This window comes from Anas platyrhynchos, chromosome 12 (assembly GCF_047663525.1).
Source record: "Anas platyrhynchos isolate ZD024472 breed Pekin duck chromosome 12, IASCAAS_PekinDuck_T2T, whole genome shotgun sequence".
Classification (NCBI taxonomy): Eukaryota; Metazoa; Chordata; class Aves; order Anseriformes; family Anatidae; genus Anas; species Anas platyrhynchos.
In genome coordinates, this window is record NC_092598.1 from 21,234,742 (window position 1) to 21,257,961 (window position 23,220).

The following is a 23,220-nucleotide window of genomic DNA, read 5'->3' on the forward strand; positions in this document are numbered from 1 at the left end:
CAATATAAAGCACTGTAATTCCTATGCTGAAGATGTCTTATCTTCATACTGTGTGGGTTTTGTGTAGCTTCCTATTTTAAGGTAAACCTAAATAAAGACTTCTGTACACATGGAAAGCATCACAGTTTCATTGCACATAGAGCCATTCAGGGAAGTCTTGTGTTTTGTGATGCTCAGACAGGCGTGTTCCCCTGCACCCCCAAAGAAATAGAGAATAAAATATTTTTTGAAAAATGCTGTATGGACCAAAAAATTCTTTTTTTTTTTTTTCCTAGACGTGATAAAAGTATAAACCATTAGTAACTTGACACCAGATAGTTAAGCAGCCCATTAATTATCAGTCAGTACTGGCAAACCTGGTAGTGTTTATGTATTTTACATACCTTATTTTGCCAACATCATTTACACTTCATTAGCACTATTAATTCTTAATATCATTTTTGTAATGTAAAAACCACCACTACTGTCTCCACCAAAAAGAAATACTTAAAACAGTATTAATATGATACGATGGAAAATTGCTAAACAATAAAATGGATCCCTAAGAAAATTTGATATAGATTTCCTGTATTTTCCCTGCACTATATTCAACCCCTCTCACAAGGCATACAGAAAAATGGCAATGAAAAGTGAATTTCCTGCTGTTACAGCTACTTTGGATGCTCATGCTTCTGTTCCTGTGGAGACAGCTTGGATCAATTTCAAGAAAATAGCCTTTATCTACACTTTTGCACAGAAAACACATTTTTATTTTGAAGAGATGCAGTATTTGTCTGTGGTCAGTATTTTAATTTGCAGCATAACAGTGTTGTAACTTGCATATAATTAAAGCACTGAAGACTATCAGACAAAGATTTACAAAACAGTTGAAGAAAGATATTTTTGAATTTTCCAAATAGAAAAGTATTTAGTTCAGGACTCTTAATATCATTTACACGGTGTACATATACTATTACACACACCTACCTACAGTTTCTTTATCTGTTAAAGTAGAAGCAGAAAACTAACTGAGAAACAGTACGAACACAATACTGGGTCTAAAGATACTTGTATTGCCATTTGTAGATCATCCATGTCTCCTGAGTTCATTAGGCTGAAAAACAAACAGCTAATCCTAATCCAGTCACCAGGTGTGACAGTATTCAGTCATTAGCATTATATTGAAGTTTATGGCCTGCTTGTGTCATCGGGAAGACAATGAAATAAGGCTTATCTGTTTTCAGATACAGACACTCAAGTAAATTAATGCACAAAGAAATGAAGTGTGAGGTACTTGCTACCATCACTGAGAAATTAATGATAATCTGTACTTAGTTAAAGCTGTAGTTTCACAGCAAAAATGAGTAAAGGCACTTGTATACAGAATCACAGAACTGTAGGTGTTGGAAGGGACCTCAGAAGATCATCGGGTCCAACCACCCTGCCAAAGCAGGTTCCTTACAGGAGGCTGCCCAGGTAGGCATCCAGACGGGCCTTGAATATCTCCAGAGAAGGAGACTCCACAACCTCCATGGCCAGCCTGTTCCAGTACTCCGTTACCCTCACCGTGAAGAAGTTCTTTTGCATGTTGGTGCAGAACTTCCTGTGCTCTATCTTGTGGCCATTACCCGTTATCCTGTCCCTGCAAACCACTGAAAAAGAGGTTGGCCAAATCCCTCTGTCTCCCACTGCTCAGGTATTTATACACATTGATGAGATCCCCTCTCAGTCTTCTTTTCTCCAGGCTGAACAGACCCAGGTCTCTCAGCCTTTCTTCACAGGGAAGATGCTCCAGGCCCTGTATCATCTTTGCGGCCCTCCTCCGTACTCTTTCCAGGAGATCCCTGTCTTTTTTGTACCGGGGAGCCCAGAACTGCACACAGTACTCCAGGTGAGGCCTGAACAGGGCACAGTAGATGGGGAGGATCACCTCCCTTGACCTGCTGGCCACACTCCTTTTAATGCACGCCAGGATCCCATTGGCTCTCTTGGCCACGAGGGCACACTGCTGGCTCATGGTCAACCTGTCGTCCACCAGGACCCCCAGGTCCTTCTCCTCAGAGCTCCTTTCCAGCAGGTCATCCCCCAGCCTGTATTGATGCATGTGGTTGTTCCTTCCCAGGTGCAGGACTCCACACTTGCTCTTACTAAACCTCATTTGGTTTCTTCCTGCCCATCTCTCCAGCCAGTCCAGGTCTCGCTGAATGGCAGCACATTCACACCATAGCTAGTCTCATCATATCTTCTACTTAAACACCCTCAGAAGTCACAGACTTCAAGAGTGCAAGACCAGACACTTGGGCAGTTTGACCAAACACCAAGCAGAATGTTAATGAAACTGGAATCATCCAGTAAGCCAGGTCTGAACTGAATCTGACATTCTGTTCAGACAGACAACATATGCATTACCTGCTTTTTGTTCTTACTTCCAATCTGTTGGATAAATATGGAAAAGCATTTATAAACTGCACACTCTAAACAGACAAGTCTATTTTGTAATTAAACAAATCAAGCATCTCTGCAAGCTTTGCACAAGAAAAAACAAAAGCCTCATCAAATCTAAATATGAGCATAGATATTCTTGCATGACTTAGAGACTTAAGAGCTGATAAACAATAGCCTAGCTAGGTCTCTGTTTCACTCACCAATTTCAGTGCAAATATAAATGTAAGGTAAATAAAATATGATGATATACTGGAACGAATGGACTAAATTAATAAATTACTATTTCTTTCTCTGTTGTACATGAACACACCCTACCAAAAGCATTGCTCCCATTATGAATGCCAACCCTCTGGAACAGCAAAAATGTCCACATAGATGTAAGCACTATTCTCAGTTGTAGAGGACGTAGCAATAGCTGTAATAGTGGAACACAGCAAAACAAGGACAGTCCTTCAGTTTTCTTCATACAATTTCACACCAACTTACAGATATTTGTAAGGGAAAACAATGGAAATTAACTACTTTGATTATCGCTAAAACTGTTAGATTTGTCTCATAATAAAGAATTTAAATACAAAGTACAGTAGGTGTAGTTCCTTCTCTATATACTCCATAAATCTGCTTCTTCAATATACAATTCAAAAAAGCCCCTAATTGCTATTGCTATCATGATAAACATTGGAAAGTTCTGCTTGACCTTTTATTAACATTTTTCTATACCAATATGGTTCTTTTGCTACAAGCACCCTAAGGAATTATGAGAAATACTTTTTTCTGTAGTTTAGCCCATGTGCACTTAATAGGCTCACAAATATAATACCATTATAAAAAAGAAAAACTGCCAACACTGCTAAAAAAATTGTCATAACACTAAATTATTATATAAATATAAAAGGAGTATGTCTGTAAAATATTCACTCAATGAACATCCCAAGGTGATGATTTTGCTATGTTGTTTTTATTCCTGGGAGATCCATAACACATTCGGATATTCCACGTGTCACCACATGAATCAGGCAGTTAATGCATGTGCTTTTAGAAGCAGAGATGTCTTCCCAATAGAATGTGCTATAAAAAAAAAAAAAAAAAAAAAAGTTGAGATTCTGCGCTGCTTTGTCTGATAGGCATAATTTAATGTCTTGCTTATAGTGCTGCATCTTAAGGAAAAATGTGTGCTGTCCTATGTAGTTATTTACAACATATTACTAAATCTATGCAAATATGTTTCCCTGAGCTTGGTATTATATAAAAAAGGTCAACAATGTTTAAAATATTTTAAACCACATTCCCAATATATTTTGTATATAGCACTAATGTCCAATATACATATATATATCTTAATATATTTCCAGATTTTTCTATTAATTTTATCCTACTGTAGATTATTAAATAAATGCAGGGTTTTTATTGTTTTGGGGTTTTATTTGTTATTTTTAAAGACTGTAGAAATTTTCCTATCTAGCTATGGCTTTTCATTATGAACACTAACCATACATTTGTTAATAATGCATCGGTTAAATTACTACATACTATGTTGGCATTATTTAATAAAGTAAATAATAGTCAATATTCAATAGGTAGATACTCGTAAAAAAGTTGAGAGGGGAAAAAAAGTGTTATATTCTGCTTCCTATATGATTTACTCCATAATTTCTACCATTCATTTTTTTTCTACTAACTTTTAGACAGAAGATCCCCAAGTACCATTTATCTGTCTCCTTTTGCACTGTGTATTTCTCTGTCTTTTGGGAAAATTCTAGACATTTGATTACATTTACATAGCCTCTTCTCATTTTTACCTTTATATGCACATTGTTAATGACAATTTTTTCCTGCAAATGAAATTGTACCATTGATTATTAGTTTGTGAAAACTTGTGCATCTCAGAAAACAAGAGCAGTTTTAAAGGGAGTATATTTTTTTCCTCTTTTTTTTAACACAGGTTAGGGACAGTGTACACTTTCTCTACAGAAACTTGGTGTTGTATTTGAACTCAAGATTTCAAAGCTGAAACGTTCCTGTATGGGTAGGATACGTTAGATCTACTGAAATACAAGAACAATTTGTCAAGTAAATCATGTCTTTCCCAATTTTGCACACCTATGTTTTTAGTAATGTTCCACTAAACTGACATGATGCAAGTTTCACTTAAGAAAGGTGTAGAAAATTTCAGAAGTGGATACTACCTTACTAATTTTCTATAACATTTTAGCCCTGTAATGTCATTAATCTGCTGATGATTTAATTATCTGTGTGGAATTGGTTATTATTAGAGTGTTTTAATTTCTAATGTGTTTCAGTCAACTCTGTCAGGTTGTACCCTTCACCGGTTCACATCAGTTGCTTACTTTAATATTCCTTTCAGCAACTACTTCATTATTATCTATCCTCATTTTTCAAGTAGTAATAAGGGGTTTTGTTAATTACTTACATAGTTAAATTCTAATTACACCAAACTGGCAGAACTGTAGTTCTGAAATTCTATTCAGGGACATATTTCCCATAGAGAACAGCATGTATTTGTGCATGTGATAGTTTGTGTTTCCAAATCAAACAGTGTACCATGCAGGTAATTACTTCATCAAAACTGAATACGAAACCATGTTCAGCAGCGTAACGCAACTTAACCCTGTTTTCACTATACATATTTCCAACATTTCCAACATTGACTTCCTACTTTCTCACTAAAATACTCACTAGTACTTCCTCTGTTTCTTTCCTTGCTTAGTATGGTCTGTTATCACCTGTGGATTTGCTACATGTTCATTCACCTGAATGACAAAATAGCATGGTAATTTGGAAATGATAATATACACACGCAGCTGTGTTTAGATCTAGGATCATCCTGGTCAGTCAGCATTAGCTCCCAGTGAGCTTTTAAATGTACCAAAGTCATACAGAATATTGATAAAGAAAGCAGATGTTTAACACCATAGTCATACCAAGTAACAGCAATCAAGTATACTAACAAAAGAAAGCTCTCAAATCCTAGTACACACTCGACTTAAACAAAAACAAGAGTTTTTGTTTAAAACCACAATGGTAACAATGCAAATAATATCTACAACTGGCAGAAAGTTGTTATGAAATCGTTTCTGGGAAAATACTTCAAGTTGTGCCCATGATACTTGCCTAGAAGAATTAACAAATTTCTCCAGTAATAAGATCCTTACTCAACATTGGAAGTTAGTTTCTTAGTGTTATCCTTCAAATGTGTACATCAACATCACTGCAAAATTTCCCAAGGCTCATTGTCTCCACTTAACAAAGGTCAATATTTATTTTAAGGTAAGGGAGACCTGTGAACTACACTGCATATCTCTTCACATCATTTCCCCAATTCCAATAAAAAGAGGTATCTTTTCTATTATACTTCACACATTTTCCCCCATTGATACACAGAGAAGATGCGGGAGGAAAACTGGCAACATATGATGCATTAAGAACACTTTTCAGAAAAAAACTGTACGCCAAAAAAGAACAATAGCTCCAGCAAAGCTGCTTCACCTCGAGTTTCTTTGATGTATAATACTGCAGAGGAGGTACAAAGCCACATCTTTGATATTTGGGACAACTGTTTGCTTTCTTCAATACCAAATCTCCCCTAGCTATTATGACATTTTCATACCTCTCTAGCATAAAGGAAAAAACAAGCGGTACAAAATTTGCAAAGATTCCAGAAGTCTTTTTAAACAAAGACATTCAACAAAACTAAACATTATGTTTTGTAGAGGACTTAACCAACATCACCACAAGTGATAGATTGCCATATGATAAGAAGGTACCATTTTCAGACTCCTTAAGAACTAACCTGACAAATATGAACTTCATGTCATAACAAATTAGTAAACAGCTAATCATGTAAATTTGTCAGTGAAGGTATGGTTACTAGAATCTATTTGTATATTTAAATAGTGAGTCACTTTAATATCATTCCTCAATAGTAAACTAATTTAGCCAACTAATCCTGTTTATTTCCTAAATATTGTTCATTTCTATCAGTTGGATGATTTTTTTTTCCCAGACACTTACATAACAAGCATTAAAAAGATACATTCGGCAGCTACAACTGTTAACATAACAAAGGCTATATAGAATCCAGAGGTTATTGCATTCTCCCAAAAGTGTTTAAATAATAGCCTAAAATCTGAAGAATTACTTTAATACTTCAATAAAAATAACCCAATTCAAAGCATTTTCAAGGAAACAGAGCTCCTTGCTCTAGGCTACCGAATAATGGCTGAAAGAAAGTATATAGCTTGTCACTTCTGATTAGAGAACTGTGCCTCTGTGCTTTGAATGAGAGGCATGTCTGGTAATAAGAAGTGCAGATATTAAATTTAATAAAATAATGTGGAATACAATATATATGAAACCTGACCAAGTATAGCACAAAATGTAACATACATTACCCTGCTCAGTCAACTACTGTGGCCTAACATCTAATGACAGACTTAATTTCTATTTTCCAAGGAGACTACTACAAAAATACAATTTTCAGATTATACAAGTATTTTATCAGACTACACAAAAATGTAAGCAAAATTGCTTTACATATCTACATGAATATATATCAATAGCAGACCATTGCTAGACTACAAGCTGCTCAGCCCTAGAAGTCCACAAAAAAAATATTAGGTCTTGTAAATAATTAGTTACAGAGACCCTGATGCTAATATGTCACAGCATCATATTATCCACAGTGTATTTCTTTCTTTCCAGACATAGGGATACATTGTTTTGGGGGTTGGTTGCTTTTCTGTTCTTACTTTTTAAAAACACTATCAGGATACAATATTTACATGTTAAATATAAATAAGTTAGCTGCTTATAATTCGAGTATTCCAACAGAAGCCATAACAGCTTTGTCTTTCAATACATTAACCTTCAGCATGTATTTTCACAATTAAATAACAAGCTCCATACAGTGCTTTCCACTCCCTTTCTAAGATAGAACTATGCCACCTGTGATATGACACATAAGGGATTTTAAAACAATTCTAAGAGCTAATCCCAGTAAACCCAGAATTAAAGTTCTTGTTTCTATATTTCACTTTCAAAATATTTAGAACTTTGACAGATGTGACATTATGTTTTCATTAAAACAGCTGATTTCAAAATGCTGCACTGTGCAAAAACACCATAAACAGTTTATGATGAACTGCCCCACTCTTAATTAAAACAATAAATCCAGTGCACAATATTTGTGCAGCCTCTGGTTTGACCTTTGCCTCTTGCTATCCACTACCAGAGCTGCTGCCTCATTCTGTGCACCAGATGTAGAAGGTTTTAAACCATGATCTGAAAGGCAGTAAAGATAAAATAAGAGAAAATGTGCCATTACTCTTTGCAGTTATGATTAATTCAGTTCATATTTTACAATCTGGTTATGGAGTAAAACTGCAGACTTTACATCAAGTATTTGCCATTCAATACACCAAATGTATAAAAATGCCTGATATTTTAGCAAATGACACAAAGCTAATTCACAAACACCACATGAAGGACAGAAACATGAATAATAAAAAAAAAGGCATTAATTAGCTATCCAACTAAAAGAACAAAGCTGTCTCTGTCAAAGCCACTTGATGGTCAGTCTTGGCAAAAAAATGTACGTTACAAAAAAAAAAAAAAACACTTTCCCTTATCTCTCTACCACTTGATTTTAAGTTTAAGATTAAATTAGATTAAATCTAATTTTAAGATTAGATTTAAAGATTAAGATTAAAATATCCTTGAAATCTATCTGGTATACATGAACAGAAATCAAATGTTATTAACTACTATTACTACTACTATTAACTACTACACTGTAATTATACCAAATTTCTTGTATTTTCACAGAAACAACATTGAACGCAGAAACAACTCAAAGAGCTAAGTTTAGGAAATGAGCTAGGATCTGGAGTACAAGTTATTCTAGGAAGATATCTTACAGAAAATAAGACTGTAAAATCATCTAAGTTGGAAAAGACCTTCAACATTGCCCATTAACTTGAACTGCCAAGTCCCACCGCTAAAGCACATCCCTTAGTGTTCCATCCACACATCTCTAAAAAAGACTCCAGGGATAGGCACTCCACTTCCCTGGGCAGAACAGAAACATGCAGTTTTCATGAAAAGAGAAACAGATAAAACATGCAGTTATTGGAGACTTCAATATTTCCGTCTTTCTGTGACTCTTCCCACCTATATTGGTGAGACTATAAAAAAAGTTCACAATGAATAAGAACTTATAAATTAAAAATTGGATTATACTTCTGAAGATGTATTTAGAGTTTTACTTGCATTATCAAAAGTCTTACAGAAGTGGTTCTAAAAAAACTATGGAAAAATAAAGACATGAATTATTAAGAGAGCCAAGAATCTCTGATTTTTTAGCCTAACTCAGGCCAATGATTCTTCCAAAGCCTTCTAGACTTGGTGATTTTCCTGCTTCCATTTCCAGATTTCTAAAGAAAAGTGGGGGAAGTTATTGTGTTTGCCCAGTCACTGAAGTTGTTAGCTGATTTCTGCAAAGCATGAAATTCTTACAGAATATCTATGATGCAGGTATGCAAAGGGAGACATTTCACAGAAGCTCCTTTGTGACATACACAGTACTATACTTCTTAACAATAGTCACCACAGAGAGAAGTATTTACACACATTTAAATTTATCTGAATTCTACTGCATAAATATGAAGCCTATCGTAAGTGCTGCAAATTCCTCTTAATTTTCTTGGGTTGCTTTGTATACACTACAGTTTAATCATGCATTATGAGGTGAAAATTTCAGATCCTTGCTAGCTGATTGCTTCATGTGTAGTCTGAATATTGCAAATCTCAAATTCAGTGTGAAGTTTAATTGCCAAAATATGTCCACAGTTTAAGCATAATGGAATAAATGCCCACATCTGCTCAGAAAATAGTACACTTCTTAGTGTTTCCAATCATTTAAAAAAAATAAAATAAAAAAAAGTCTACTCCAACAAACCCCAAACTCAAAGAAAACAGAGGACAAATATTTTCTATATTACAAAACTTAATTTTCTATGCCAGCAACATTATTATTATAGAAGGCCTGAGTCTGAGTCATAATATAAGAATGTTTGGAGTTGACCTACTTATTACTCCTCCACAATTTTCATGGAAACTTTTAAAGATAAGCAAAAACTCTAACTTGCCATCAAGTAACTATTATTGCATCAAACAATTCTTGTGAAAACTCTCTCACAAATAGAATACGTGTTTTTTACACCAGATGTATATATTCACACACTCTATATATGTACCTTTTCCATCAGAAAAACAAAAAATTGAACTTTTTTCCTCACAAAAGTATGAAAACAGGAATACAGAGTGTTTTCTGGAATTGTTCTAACTGCTTCAGCTGCTGATCTGAGCAGTAGAACACCCTTGCAAACAATTTGGCCCAGGTGGTTTGTGATTGCTGTGCCAGTTGCAGACACTTTGTACAATGAGGTTCTGTAGCAACCATTAAGGCTGGGTGAGGGAAGGGAAAAGCATTTGGGGAAGAGAGTGATTTGATATAAAGAATGACTGAGACTTTTAATATAAAATAAAAATCAAAAAGCCAAAAAACATCACAATCTCTTTTTAGTCCTCTACAGGAAAATCTGGTTTGGAGAAGGCTTACTGTTATTTCATCTGCAACTTTTCTTCTGTCCCTACTGACACAGCAGGATCCCATCAGCCAGCTTGGCTATACAAGTAATATCCATGTTGGAGTACCAAAACCCCTGCAATTCTTTAGCCAACAAGGAAACTGGAGCCAGAATACTGTGCAGTTGGTGGGACAACTTCCAAATAGCTAACTAATCTTTAATGCTTTCACAATACTGAAATTATTTCTTCTAGCATATCAACAACATTTCATCAACAAACATTAAAATTCCATGAGGTGACTTTTAAGATGTAATTCAATTCTAACATAGCTTTTTCAAAGCAGAAATCTTGACCCCGACTGCAGCAAACTTACCTGTCAAGTTAAAGCTTTCTAATGAACAGATGAACATGTATAAGTGATGATTGTTTGTTTTTAAATGGACACTGACATGCAATAAACTAAAATCTGCCCTTCTTCTAAATATCTATTGCAAAGAAAGGGAATACCAAAATTTCCAAAAATCAGGTGTAAGGTTATTTGAACATTAACCAACAGCATATTTTCTCTAACTTAGTTCTCAGAAACACCTAAAACGTTTTATTCAAAACACTCAAATGTTTCAGGAACTTGCAAGTTTGGGCCCATAAAAACAGGTGACATTTGACAATGTTTCAAGACACAGAAAACGAGTTTTTAGAAGTATTGGGCAAACTTAAATGAAGGGTGATGCACAGGCTGTTATAACAGTACTTGCATGCCTACAGCAGAATAGTTCATCCTTTTAGAAGAAAACATTGTGTTACAGAGTATGTCACACAGGGCATAAAATTTAAATAAGCTTTAAATAGGAATTTTGCCTGAAGATCCATTCTACTCCAGGCTCTGGTAGATGCTTTTCTGAAGAATATTTTTGATTCCATGCAAAGATTAATTTGCCTTCCTTTTCCTTCCTGAAGGAAGCAGTTGGTCAATTTTGATGAGGTTCCTGGTGTAGACAGCCTCACAAGAAATGGCTTTGCATAACCAATTAAAGTAGCGGAGTTCTGATTCAGAAAATATTCTGAATACAGAAATTAATACTGGCACATCTATGTATAGAACACAGATTAAAATAAGGAAGTAGAAAAGAAGGCAGAACCCTCCCTACCCACCTTTTCAACCAAAAAGCATCTGCATGGTTTTCTCTGGTTGGATCACATTAACAGAGCATATTTGGGCAAGACAAGTTATGCCCAGACATAAAACGACCACAACCAGCCAGCAGCAGCCCACCTGTGCAACAAATCCAGAAGCAACCAAGATCACTCCAAACTTAAAGCCACAACCACTTGAAGAGCTGAACAAAGCTACACAAAGGCTTTAAAGTAACATCAGTCTCTGAATGGTATTTCCACTAGGTCAATCAACAGTCAACCAGCTGGAAATTATAATTACAGATTCAGCATGATGTAGAACCACAAGACCACATTCTTATAACACTTTATGATCCTTTGAAAGAAAGAATGAAACACATGGAGATAAAAATTTGCAAATTCACCCTCCCAATCAAAACACTTCCTGCTTTAGAGTTACCTTTCCTATACCACAGTACTCTCAATATTTCAATAAAGAGAAATTAAATTTCATTTTGCAGAGAAAAAAAAAAAAAAATAAAAAAAGTAGAAATTCACTTTTTTTTTTTTTTTTTTTTAACATCAAAGGAGCCAATGAACTGCTCAGGCTTTTTTTTAAACTAAGCTTTGGCTTTTAAGAGCTGTCAGTCTTTTCAGGATTTCAGCTTACTTCAGCAGAACCTGCACATGCTTAGAACCCTAAAAAAAAATAAAAAATAAAAATATAAATATTTTCTCCAAGTCATATTGCAATTAGAGATGTAGTCTGGACTGCATGGTACCTGACTTTGCTTCTAAATTGAGAAAACTTAAAATCAGTCATTCAGATTACTAAATTTAAAATAGTCATAATAACTACTTGCTGAATAACAAAGATCACAAATGTTACTTCAGTTCTTACATTCAGAAAGAGGACATCTGTTTGTCTTCAGCAGAGACATTCTGTTTGAAAAGTGCACACAATATACTATTAACATTGCCAGAAACAAATCTGTAATGAGATCGATGTTTTTAAAGTTCTCCTAGAACTAGTAAGATTTAGCATTTTACTTTAAAATAAAATTAATTTCTGTAAAAGTGTATTAACAATCATATATTAACAGGGTATTAACAAGTGTATTAACAATCATTGACGGACATTAAATGTGCCCAATAACATAACAGTTCTGAATTATATATTTCCAAAGTTCTTCTACTTTCATACTTTCTTATTTATCTTGACTCTGAATAGCAAAGATCTGAAGAACTGGAAAAGAGAAGATTATGAAAAATAAAATATATGCTTGAGTCACGCTATTCTTTAACCTTCTAACATAGATCCTGCAAGAAAACTGGGCATGTGAAGATCAGCATGTGAAAGATAGCATCCATTAAGGTTTATGCTGCAATGGCTTCAGGTTTCATGAATAAAAAATATGAGTTCAGTCAAGAAAAGTGGTTGCATAAAATTTAAAAAGAAATACAGTAATCATGCAAGGTCTAAAAAGTCCACGTTCCTTTGCACTCAGTTACTGCCATTTACCTATTATTAGAGTAAGAAAAGTATTTAATGACTATTTTTTTAATTTCAAAGCAGACATGAGAAAAAATAAGTAAAAAGGTATCTTGATGAAAATCTAAACTTTGAAGACTATTATACTCAGGTAATGGGTCTTTTCTCACTGGAAAATGTATGTAAGGCATGGAATGGAGGAACTTAACCAATATCTTCAATGCCTTCTAGCTCAGTAAATGAAAAAGTATCTGTAGAGGTAAGAAATCTGTATTGTAAAAAAAGGACTAGGAAGAAAGAAAATTGATTTTTTTATGGCCTACATAACAGAGTATTTCTTCTGCATTCAGTGGATGAATCCCAACATCTAATCTAAACAACACTGATGTTCCCCTAAGAGCCAACAAGCGTTTCCAGTGAAAACAAGTTTACCTACTTTAATGACAATAATCCAAAATAGCATGCCTCATATACAGATGATGAGTAGTATAACTCTTTCGTTCTCCCTGCTTGATTATCAGTGTTAGCAGTATTCTGGAATGAACTGATATACACTGGGTACATCTGCATACCCATGCAAAGTCTTCAGGGCTCCAAAATATATCTACACTCAGATTTGTAGAGGTTGGTAAGTGATTAGTTGGCAGACGTAGACGGTCAATTTAAAAGCCCAGCTCTGATAAGACTATCTGAATGAGAGTAAACTCTAGATTGCACAGAGCAGGAATCACAAAACTTTGTAAATGAAACAGGTATACCTTTCTGATAATGTTATCCACTGACCATTTATCACATTTATATAACTGTAAAAAATCTTCCTTTTTAAGGCTAAGGAAAAGGAGTTCTGTTTACTAAGCTGACTAAACAAATATTGAATTTATCACTTTCCAGTGTTTTCATAACTTTCTTTTTTTTTTTTTTTTTTTTGATTATTTACGTTATGCACTGAAGCTACAGCAGTTCTAAATAAGACAAAAATTTTGCATTAATGTTGTGAATAAATTCTCCCTAATGAACAATCAGTACCTTTAGGGTACAAAGGAAATCCCAAATATCATGCTTGGAACTACTATATGATTTGAAATCTGTGAGCATTATTCAAGGAAAAAGCCCACATTTCATGAAGAATTGTTCTCGAGTTATACCTGAGAAAAACTTTTTTTTTTTTTTTTTTTTTAAGCAGAGGCTTTAGGATATCATTCCTAGACTAAATCAGTTGAAAAATCAGTACTACTACACATGGAAAAGCAATGATTAAAAATAAATAAATAAATAATCCTACAAAATGAGCTGTATTTCATCTTTATAAGAATGTCTTGGTAAATTCCACCACTGAGATACTGGAAGAAAGAAGAGGGATAAATCTCCATCCCATTTTTATGTCTTTCCCAGTGCCATTAAACTATTCTCCCTCTCTTTTTTTTTTCCTTTTTTTTTTTTTTAATTGTGGTATCACCACTGGGAGCAGGTGCCTTGAAGTGGAGGCACACACCAAGCCTGACCTCCCTGTGAACAGCTCTGAATACCCTGATCTTGTTATGAATATTTTTTCTTCAAGTGCAAAGCTGCAAAATGCATGAAAACTGAAGTAATTCAATTAAGTATCTATTCTGAGCTGGAAAAGACCATTTTGTTAGAACCAGCGGAGCACTAGTTTAACCCTGGTGCTCAGAATTCCCAAGCAAGTCAGCACATTAAGCCAGCTCTTCAACTTAAGAACAATTACTGTCATTTATCAGCCTGAATAGCAATAATGCACAAATCGACAGCTTTCAAGAGGCAAAGAGTGAACTAGGTGTAATGATATGCAAAGCCACAGCACTCTACATTTTGAACTGTCTTCATCCCATCAATACATCTCCAAGTACCTACAATTTATCAGCACAAATGTGGTACCCAATGAAGGCAGGACCAAAAAGATAAATATGAACAGGGTGGAATAAAAGGTTTGAGAATGTTTGAATTTTATAATGATGAAGTACAGATCACAATCTTACAGCATTTCACATGCAGTGACCTGATCACATCACATTTTATTCAGCAAGAGGAAACTAGGATAAGAGATAATCTTTCTTTCAGGCAGTTGTAAGCAGCTGCTCTGCTTTTTTTTCTTCTCTTTTCTTGTTTCTACTCTATATTTTCCTTTATTTCTTTTTCCACTTCCATTTCTATTTGAATCATGTACCTATGCAGCAGTTATATAGTACAGTTACTTTAATTGAAATATATAATTAACAATATCATTGTTTTTATCTCAAGAAAGCACAATATATACAGAAGTCATCACTTGAGTCTCTCTACCTCATAAACCCATTTTAGCTATTGAAGGTTTAAAAGAATACATTGGAATTACTGAATAGCATATATACCAAATGGCTTTCTGCTGATGACAGGCTCAAGAATACAGTACTGATTTCATCTGTACCTAAGCTAACTGTGGGGGAAAAGGGGGGGGAGAGGTGACTTTTTTTAACATAAATAGCTCTGTTCTGAATGGAACATTTCAGCAACTAGAGCTATTGCAGCAGTTAAAGGCATTCAGCTTCCTCTTCTCATATAGGGCTTTGCAGGCAGGGACAGGCATTTGGATTACAGGTTAACGTACAAAGAGAATAAGGACATCTCTATGTTCTACCACAAGGAAAAAAAAAATAGGATTGTCATTATTTCACCTGAAAGTCTGGCAGTTCAGAAACTACCTGGAACTGCTAGTTTTATGCCTTTTAATTTTCCTTACTCTCTGATTATTACAGCATGTAAACTACTACATGTAGTCCTATCCTGAGTCAAGATTCCAAAATGTTCACTTGAGTTAAACAATTGCATGGGAATGTATTTTGCACAGAGGATCTCACTGTGCAAGCTATTTTCCTGAACTATGTCCATCTTCCAAAATTTAATAATGTTATAGAAAGTACTAAGATGTTCAGATAGATGAAATGAGATATAAGGAGAACAGAAAGTGGACTTTGCCAAGATAAAACAGTTTTGTATTTAAAGGATAGAGATCAAGAGGCCTGAAGTTTATTCCTAGCTTTGCTAAGGATACTTCATGTATAATTTTGAACACATCACTAAAACCCATGCTTCCTCGGTTCCCAGAGACAGCTCTTTTTCTAAACACAGAAAATAGCTACTTCAGGGGACAGATGACAGTTATTGATCAATGGAAAATAGAACATCATGATCCATGAACATCTGTGTGGTATTCCTCTGCAGAACTCTGGAACAATATTGTCTTCAGCCTTCAGAAGACAGAACTTGCACAGAGACACAATACATCATATGATATAGCTCACAGTTGAGAGGGGTTAGCAGAAGCTTTCGTATTATTTAAAATATGATTTTAACAAGAAATGCAATTTCCTCCTGTTCTATCTCTCTGGAATTCATTCACCTACCTTTAAATATTGGGGGGGCAGGAGGAGGGAGGAGGAAAGTTAGTTATATTCAAGTGCTCCAGGTTTGTTTTTCACATTCCTTTTCATTCCCACTGACAACTTCTTTTCAACTTCTTTTACCAACTTTTACCATCTTACCATGTGGGCTCATTACAGTTTCCTAAACCTGTAGGTTTAGTAGCTAGTAGTTTTTATGACACCCTAGGTTACCAGCTGCTGAAAAAGGTGCAGGTTTCCTAGAGATTGAGAGGACATCAACCCACTGAGAATACCTTAGAGATCATCAAGATGTCTCAAATGGCAGAAAATGTCATAGCATGGGATGAGCTAAGCCTAATGCATCCTTTCACCGTAGATCTTTCTTATACTGTTGATTACACTGGACTACCAGTTAGTAATACAAATATTCAGTCACAAGAAATAACTTACTATCAAGAAAACCGATGAACAGGTTACTAAGGAAATAATGTGTAGCATCATCTCATCTGAAGGGAAAAACAGAAATCTACCACTGATAAAGACAGTACAGTTTTGTGACTAAGAACTGCTGTTCTGTAACAAATGGCTTCTGCATTTAGTCTAGTAATCTGATTTCAGCTCATTTAGCAAATCGCATGCTTATCTATATACAGCTGTGTGCATAAGAGGGCTGTAACACTCCTGTAGTTCCTTTGATAAAAAAACATTTCAGTTTTAGAAACCTACAGTTTCCAGACCAGCATATCTTAAAAATCTCATAGCAACTGGTACAAATAACCCACCAGGAGCAATCAGAGTATAACCAACTCACAGTTACTACTCTTAGCACCTTTTCCCTTACCTATTAATTAGATGCAGTTATATATATTAATTGCGCTAAAATTTGAGAAGCTTTTCAAAAATTACTAAATTTGTTTTACATATTCCTGCAATATATATACACACATACAGTATTTTTACTCTGTATCTTTATACTAAAATTCATTAAGGTCACTATTATATTGCTTTCAATATCTGCTTTTTCTCATACTCTACATGGCCATCCATATAATAAACTTGATCTATATGAATCAGTAAAATTCAACATAAACCACCATCAGTGAACCAAGCAATTCAACACCACATTTCCACCTTCTTACAATTATTCATCATCTTATATCCTTACGTTGTCTCAGTCAATACTTGGGAAACAATATATACATACTAATTGGTAGTCAGAAAGTTATTAGAGTTCTTTTCAGATGCAAGAGAAGATTCTACCTTTTTTTTTTTTCCTCAGCAGCTCTTTCTCATTTTCTCCAGGAGATATGAAATTTAGATTTTTCTTTTCATCTCAGTCATGCCACAGGAAAAGACAGTTTCTTTCAGATTTGATGTAGAATCTATGTGTGATCTCAGAATGCATTTTGTTAATGACTGAATGTCACCTGTGTAAGGTGGAACAGTAAGGACAGCCAGGTGAGCAGACTATCTAGGTCCAACATATTACCAAAGGGAATCCACATGAAAGGAAACATAATAGTATAATTTTCCAGGAAGCTGAATGTGAAAGTGTCTAAATAGTGCACAATGGATGCTTATTTTGATATCTCTCTCTTACTTGTTACTGTGTTGGCAACACTCATGATATTATCACAAGTCTCCTGTTAATTGGTATCCCTTCTCATCTAACAACTCCCACAGCTGTATTATTATGTAAAGAAATCTCATTTCCTTCTTTTTTTATTGTTTCTAAAATTCAGTAATGAGAAAACAATGCAAGCTCGAACCCAAAACTTTCAGAATACTAAAGGAAAACAAACAAACAAACAAATCTAAAATTAATTGTTTACAAAAACTGTTTTAAACCAATGTCACTGCTTTATCTGAAACACAGTGGTCATTGTTCCATTGTTCCTATAAGTAACGGCTCTGAAGCTACAGTAATGGTAGTGAACTTTCATCTCTGTAATTTCTGACATGTTTGCATCAGCCTCACTACTGTTATCAAGTTCTATTGCTCCTGTCTAATAGCAGTATCAGAAGCTCAAATATACTATAAAAATCCAAAGTGTAAAACATTAAGTTGATAAAAAATAAATAAATTATTCAGAAGAGGAAAAAAATCGAATAAAAGAAATGTCTACTCTGAACAATCTAAATGACAAGTAATTGTGTCAAATCCCTTTGTTCATTTCTTATGCCTAAACTGACTGAGAGTTTGATCTTGCTTCCTCTGAATCCAAAACAAAACTTCCATCTTTTTCTTTGAAAGAGTGCAAAAAGATCTTTAGGAGTGAAATACTCTGTTCAAAATACTTCGAATTTATCTACTCCTTGCCTGAAGTAATATGCAGAAATAAAACAGAAAGAAAAATTCCTAAGAGTTACAGTTTCAAATGTTAATTCACTTAGACAAAAACTACTGGCTGGGTTCTGCTTGGCTATAAATAGAAATTTATTATGGCACAATAAAAGTTGATTACCGCATTTTGGCTAATTACCTAATTAATTATCATAACCAGTTGTCAGAACTCAAGATGGCTTGAAGTGACCTGGAGGTCCAAGAACTTCTAGGCTACTTACACCATTGGAAGAATATAAAGAGTGGACTGGCAGACAACCACATTATTCCTCCTTCCACAAGATCCCTGGTAAAATTACCACTGGCACTCAGAGTTCCAAGCAAATGTTCCTTAACAATGTTTTTCACAGACATGGAGAAATGATTCACCACTACACTGCCCACAGCTATGAGAGAACTGTTAAAATGATTATGAAGCTAACAGAATTAATCACACATACTAGCAATATAATCTACACCCATTTTATCTATAGATATCACAAAGTAACGACAGATCAGCAGCTACTTAAAAGGCTCACTTTTAAAAGATGCAGTTAGCTTCCAATTTGTAACAAACCCCCCCAAAAAAAGAGGAACGTGCTCTGAAGACTATTTGAAGATTAGTGGGAATTATATCCGTACTTTTAGAAAATGTTTATCCTCATCTTCGTACACAACTACTTTATTACCAATATAGTTCTGACTTTGATTTAGTATCCATCAACTTAATTAACTGTTGATTATAGTGAATGATCTCTAACTTTTAGTAAAATTAGACGAAACAGCAATATTAACGATTAGTTATCGATTACACTTCTGTAGATAAATGTATTAAGTACTAACTATATGACAAAGATAGTAAGAAAGCTCTGGCCATGACCAGGCAGCAGAAGCCTATGCTCTGCCTATTCACACTACAGGATTGAGAGTACTTAGGTTCACACTAATGTGTAGAACAGAGCCCCGAAGAGCACCTGATTCTTTTTTCCCCAGACTTGGCATTTCTTTTTTGTTTTGAGGGTAAAGTAGTAAAGCTACAGAATAGTCAAGGAACTAGAGGAAGAAAACCTCTGAATACCAATTCCAGCTCATCCACAATTTTGTTGCCTAGCAGACATCAATGTTCATACACCTGAACATCGGTATGGCTTTTTTTAGTTCCATAAGATGGTTTAACCTGACAGCTAATACCATCAGTATCATAGAGGGAGCATACATCATATGTCAGGAGCACGGCAGTAACGAGGAATTCTGGCAGCAGCAGTCCAGCCAATCTCCTCCTGAATAATGGCCACAAAAGACACAATTATTTTGACACAGCTGGATCATCCATGGAGTTATCTTAATTTATGTTAAGACAAAATTGATGCCAATGTATTGCAGAATTTTTCAAAAGGGGATAGCAGAATTCACTCTTTCAAAGTGCCACAAAGGCTGATTTCACTTAATAAAAAAGATTTCAGCTTACCATAATCAGTCCTAAGGGATCTACTAGCACAAAGCTCTTCACTGGAAATGCAGGTATTCTTTTAAAACAAAATATTATTAACTATGGATATTTAATAAAAAATTGCTTACAGACATGGATTTTAATGGACAGGAAAGACACGATGCTATAGCCTTTTTATCCTTGTTTCCGTTAACTGCATAACAAGCATGAAATATATATATATGAGATGATATGGAAGAAAAAGTGAAAAACAACATGGAGTAAAACATTCTCAAACTGAAGAAAACTTCTTGACTCTTGTTATTCTTCTCTTTGAATTATCCATTCAGTAATTTAAAAGAGAGTGTAGAGTCACAAACTGAGAATAAAGGGCAAATCAGGGCTATTTCAGATATTCAGATCAAATGTTGATATGATTAAACATGTCACAACCCAAAGAGGGTTTTCTTCAATGTCATCTTATTACATGGCAAGGTAGGAAAACAGACAGTTCAATCACAAAATCATAATGCTTAAGCAGCATGAAATCATAAAGCTAGCAACAAAACAGGTGAAGCATGCTACATTTATGATTCATATGCTTCCTTTTACCGTAGCACAGTATTGGCTTACTGATAGCCCTAAATGGCCAGTCCATGCTGGTCTCTCCAGCACAAGAGGAGTGAGCAATATTATTCTTTTGGGTGTACTTACTCTACTGCGCTCCATCATATAAAAATAATGCACATGAATAGTTAAACTGTTTGTCCAACTGTACACATAGGTTACAAGCTACCATAAATTGTGTTGTTGTTTAGACACATACATAAAGCTCAATGCATACAAATAATCTTTACTGTCACATTGTAGATCCATTGAAATTGGCATACTGCTACAATATAATTTGGTAATTTTATTTTGTTACGGACATCCTGATCCTCTTAAATACTGATGTGAACTAAAATAACAAAATATTTGCAAAATTGTCTCGATAGTAGAAAGTCTAAATGCGTACTTTCTTTGGTTATTTAGTATTTGTTTTGTTGTTGTTGTTGTTGTTTTGTTTTGTTTTTTGTTTTTTTTTAATGTTAGTTGACTGAGATCACAGGTGTTGACATTCTGAAGCTCTTGGGGAGCAAGCACACCTTGAAAGTGCTGTCTTTGTAAGTTTTAACTCAGTATAAATCCAGACTAAAAACACCTCAGAGCAAATTCCCAGTTTTATCTTGTGCCTGAATGTGGTAATATAGGCGTTTCTAGATACTAAACTGAAATTAGAACATCACAAAATCAAGAAGCATGGTCATTTCCTCTCTGCACTGAAAACGGACTCAGTGCAGAAAGGAAATGAAAAGAACAGCTTGTGTGACTTCATTGCTTCCCTTACACAAGGTACATTGAAGGTTTCTTCATTCTCTGCAGCAACTCATGTTGGATGAGTGTGGAACTGACCTGCAGAATTCAGCCCATCAGTTATTATCACAGATCTTCCCCATGCAATTTACTTCCTACCAGAGGGACAATAATATCTTCAGAAATAACTAAATAACCTGAGAGAAGTGAATTAGGTTCCTAAATCACTTTTTACAAATTTTAACCTAATGTCTCATATACTAACATGTGCTCATTACCACATAAATACACCTGGTATACTCCCATCAATCAATAACATAGTATCAATGACATTTATAAATAGCATTCATTGTTCTTAAAAAAAATATTTGAACCAATTTTTCCCAAATAACATTAATGCAATAAAGATTCTTTTTTTCCAGATATGCTTTGTCCTAGCATATGAAACTTATTGTTGCAGTCAGAAGAAAAAAAAAATAAAATAATAATAATAATTAATAAGGGATGAATTAATAGAATATTCATTTGCTGATGGTATTTTCATTTCATTTCCTGAATGTTAACTATCAGAACATGTTTTAGTATTTTTTAGATTTGTCCTCAGGTAAGACTGAATCAAAAATTCGTAATTTTTTTCCTTTCAGCCAGAAAATCACAGAGACTGAAAACTTCTGCTTTAAAATATTGAACGTGAAGATCAACTTATCAACCATACTACTAAGTTTTACTTCCAATACACTATAAGTAGATCACAGGTATTCTAAAAGTAATCCCAGTTTCAATTTGTAATGACTTGACAAACCCCATGAAAAATCAGGGTTACCCTTGCCTTATGGATTATCTGCTAAAGTGGAATCCATTTTTGTTTTTTACTTTAAAGCATTGAAAGGAAACCACCACCTAGAATTCAAAGAAATGTGTCCGTGAGCACTCAAGAATGTATCACCATAGATACTTAACATGTCGCATAAGAGCAAAATGTTTTGTAATTACTCTATGAAGTTAGTCATCACTTGTAAGTTCCAAAAAAAAATGAAAAGGGGTGGTAGGGGGGATAATCACTTTTTATTTCCTCTCAGTTTTAACTTAGACATTTCTACCTAACATTTATGCATCATACGACAGAGATTCTATATAATTGAATATATTCAGTTCTCTTTTTTTTTCTTAAAAGTACAATATTAATAAACTCTTACACGCAAATGTATTTGCTAGCTATCAGATAATTGATTATAAAGCTTTCACAGTTACCTAACAGGTTCAAGTTTAATTCACAAATGACTAATAATTCAGCTTCCGAAACTTTGTGTTATTTCCCACAAAAGGCATTCACCCACATCTACAGTTCAAAAAGTTTAATCTTATTGCAGCATTACCAAGGGTCATGATGGTAACTCCAGCCAAGATAGGAAAACAGCACTGCTATTAATTATTGTTATTTACAGTATGCAGTAGTAAATTAATTGGGCAATAAAAGGTATTGCTATGATTTATCAGAGTATTAAAAACTCATTCACTTGCTTATTTTTTTTCTGCTGAACTACTGCATTCAGTATCATAAAGCAAGCTATTTACTTTTTTATTTTAATTAGGTGACCTGGTTTTGGAGAAAGTAAAATGAAATCATTATGAATCTTAGTGAGCGTAGATGTCATATTATTGTTAGGAGAAGAAAGATTGAAGGTAAATATTTTAAAAAGATTTCCTTCATCTTACATTTATGCAACTGCAGAAAATCTATCAAAAAGTTTGTTCAGGAAGTCCAGTGTCTGGATAACATAAAACCTAGACAAGACACAAGAAATATGAGGAAAGTCCAGCTTAACAAAAAGAAATGATTAGTGACTAGATATGTTTTTCTCGTTATTTTTTATAATTTATGGAAAAGTATTCACTGACAATGCCATTGCCTTTGGCTGTTAAAAATAAAGTTTTTCTGCTTCATCACCACCCTTTTACAGATTTTTTTCATATATAAACTATGTCTATTAAGAATGGAAAAATGTAACTAACATCTGGCAAACCTTTATGTTGTAACATATTCATTATTGTTGTACAAATAATTAATAAGCTATTGCCTATTTCTTATCATCAATAC

At 34.4% G+C, this 23,220-nt stretch overlaps 1 long non-coding RNA gene across 1 annotated transcript; it reads right to left on the reverse strand.

The window, feature by feature from the left end:
• Nucleotides 1-2,454: 2,454 nt before the first annotated feature.
• On the reverse strand, nucleotides 2,455-11,374 carry LOC119718170 (uncharacterized). Its single transcript, XR_005268926.2, has 2 exons — nucleotides 11,185-11,374; nucleotides 2,455-3,492 (listed from the first exon to the last, which is right to left on the reverse strand). It is a non-coding gene; the product is annotated as an uncharacterized lncRNA (long non-coding RNA).
• Between the last annotated feature and the right edge of the window lie 11,846 nt (nucleotides 11,375-23,220).